The following is a 3,159-nucleotide window of genomic DNA, read 5'->3' as shown; positions in this document are numbered from 1 at the left end:
CGTCATCATTATTTACTTCAGAGTAATTTTCATCTGCATTTTGTTGATCTGTTTCCACTTCTGTTGAGTTATTTGCTTCGTGGTTTTGGTTTTCTGCTTGTAGTTATAATTCTTCTTCTGTAAGATTATTAGGTAATGCCAATGCAGATTCTTCAGGCACTGAATGTGGCGGGTTCTTAATCCCTACAGACCGCATTTTTCTGAAGCAATGTTTCATCGCAGCTACAATTCAGGGTCGATTTTTCAACGTTTACCAAGGTAATTTTTCTATTACAGATTTGATGAGCTAAGTCCCTCATCATGGTAAGAGACAAAACAGGAAAATATCGATGGATACTTAATCTTTAATGGAGAATCTTACCAAAATCAAGTAAATCAATATAAAGTATGTTTCTGTTGATGAAACTAGGTGTAGGAGTCAGCATAAGTAAAAAAAAAAAAATCCAGACGAAAAATTTTACAAAATACGAATTTTTGCTAAAGAACCTTACCAGTATCAATGAAATCAATATGAAAGATATTTCCATTGATGAAATTAGGTGCAGGAGTCAGCATGAGAATTAAAAAAAAAAAGAAAAAGACAAAAATGGTGAGTTCACAGACACAGGCTGATCCTGGCAGAGAAATTACTGCACCATGTTCAGGACGAAATACTGGGAGGAAGGAAGGTGGAGGTGGGGTGGAGAGTCTCTGGTGGGGGTGAGGGAGGGTGAGACACAACTTCCATTGTGGGGGGAGGTGGTGTAGAGGTAAACACACATAAAGGGATCACATCAGAGAAATTGTCGCGTCACTCTATATAAAGGGGGGTGAAGGGAGGTGGAGGAGGAGTGAGAGGTCTCTGGTGGGGGTGAGGGGAGATGAGACAATGGTCCAGTGTGGGGGAAGTGGTGTGAGGGGTATTATGGTGGAAGGAAACACACACAAAGGGATCATAGATGGGAAATTGCCGAGTCATTCGATATAAGGGGAGGTGGAGGAGGGGTTGGAGGATCTCTTGTGGGGTGAGAGGGATGAGACACACCCCCAATGTGGGGGAGGTGGTGTGGGGGGTATTATGGTAGGAGGAAACACAAACAAATATATCACAGCAGGAAATCTGCCGAGTCATTCGATATGAAACGGGGGTGGAGGGAGGCAGAGGAGAGCTGGATGTGGTCTCTGGTGGTGGTGAGGGGAGGATGAGACACCCTCCCCGTACGATGTAGATGTGGTATTGGTGAGTAGTTTGGGTGGGAGGGAACAAAGCTGGCTGTATCCAATCAGCCACAGGGAGGTGGAGAAGTGGCTGAGGGGGGGAGGATCCCCCCACAGACATGGTAAGGAGGTGGGATCTTCCTTCCCATCACCTCATCCCTTAGTTCTGATTGGGTAGGAACCATTTACGTCATAGAGAAGGCTGGCTTAGTGATCAGCAGTTTTTGACAGACCTTCTACAATCATCAGTCATAGGCTTCTACGTACTTTAGGGATTAGCATAATGACATTACTCACTAGATAGCATTAATTAATAATCACATTTTAACCCTTATGGGATTAAGGCATCTGATAATAGATAAACATTTTACAGTTCTCCTCATAGCTTACTAAAAATAAACTTAAATAACATGTAGCATACATCAGTGTAAAGTGTATATTGTCCTTCACTACAGCTGTGTAAAGAAAATACTGAGATATGAAAGACATATTATAATTAAATATATATATATATATATATATATATATATATATATATATATATATAACGGCCATACCACGTTGAGTACACCGCTTCCCGTCCGATCAGCGAAGTTAAGCAACGTTGGATCTGGTTAGTACTTGGATGGGTGACCGCCTGGAAACACCAGATGCTATTGGCATAACGTTCTCCCTACATGTCAAGTGGGGTTGGTGGAGGATTAGTGCCCCTCCCTGTAAAGCAATTAACTCTAAGCCTTTGGCCACCCTGTTTGGGACACATGGCGTCTGGCAATGAATGAATGAAATGAATATATATATATATAATATCATCATCAGCCATTTGAGTGTCCACTGCAGGACCGGCCTATCCCAACCGAAGTGGGGAAGATACAGCCTATGTATCCCTAACGAGTGGCTTAGGCTGTCTGGTAGGGATTGTATGTAGGGTGAGGAGTGCTTGTAAGTGTGATTGTAGTGTTGGAGTGGCTTTGGATGTGTGTGTAGTCTGTGAACCAAGTGTAATTGGCGTGCACAAGCCGACTGAGTGCAAGCATACTTTATAGTACACGACACTGATTCAACCACAGCAATTCCAAAGCAGTACAAGGTCGGAAGAACTCTCCCAAAGATTATTACCCTGGCGGGGCACGAACCCTCGTTCTTCAATGTACGAAAATGCACACTTTACCACTGTACAACAGAGGCTCCATACTATATATATATATATATATATATATATATATATATATAGTATGGAGCCTCTGTTGTAAAGTGGTAAAGTGTGCATTTTCGTACATTATATATATATATATATATATATATATATATATATATATATATATATATATATATATATATATATATATAGTATGGAGCCTCTGTTGTACAGTGGTAAAGTGTGCATTTTCGTACATTGAAGATCGAGGGTTCGTGCCCCGCCAGGGTAATAATCTTTGGGAGAGTTCTTCCGACCATGTACTGCTTTGGAACTGCTGTGGTTGAATCAGTGTCGTGTACTATAAAGTATGCTTGCACTCAGTCGGCTTGTGCACGCCAATTACACTTGGTTCACAGACTACACACATCCAAAGCCACTCCAACACTACAATCACACTTACAAGCACTCCTCACCCTACATACAATCCCTACCAGACAGCCTAAGCCACTCGTTAGAGATACATAGGCTGTATCTTCCCCACTTCGGTTGGGATAGGCCGGTCCTGCAGTGGACACTCAAATGGCTGATTATATATATATATATATATATATATATATATATATATTCATTTCATTCATTCATTGCCAGACGCCATGTGTATATATATATATATATATATATATATATATATATATATATATATATATATATATATATATATATATATATATATATATATATATATTGTTACGGAACAGAGAAAGATAATGTACACTTTAAGTGAGAATACTAAAAACACTACTGTCCCGTAAAGCTCCAGG

The 3,159-nt window shown here is 40.3% G+C and overlaps 1 non-coding gene across 1 annotated transcript; it reads left to right on the top strand.

Annotated features, from left to right (window-relative positions):
• The first annotated feature begins 1,740 nt into the window (after positions 1-1,740).
• LOC145401859 (5S ribosomal RNA) lies at positions 1,741-1,859 on the top strand. The gene has a single exon (XR_013897698.1). It is a non-coding gene; the product is annotated as a 5S ribosomal RNA (ribosomal RNA).
• The last annotated feature ends 1,300 nt before the right edge of the window (positions 1,860-3,159 follow it).

The sequence above is a fragment of the Coenobita brevimanus genome, chromosome 56 (genome assembly GCF_032717465.1).
Source record: "Coenobita brevimanus isolate Jiangsu-jjx chromosome 56, ASM3271746v2, whole genome shotgun sequence".
Taxonomy (NCBI): Eukaryota; Metazoa; Arthropoda; class Malacostraca; order Decapoda; family Coenobitidae; genus Coenobita; species Coenobita brevimanus.
This window is presented reverse-complemented; position numbering and strand designations above follow the sequence as displayed.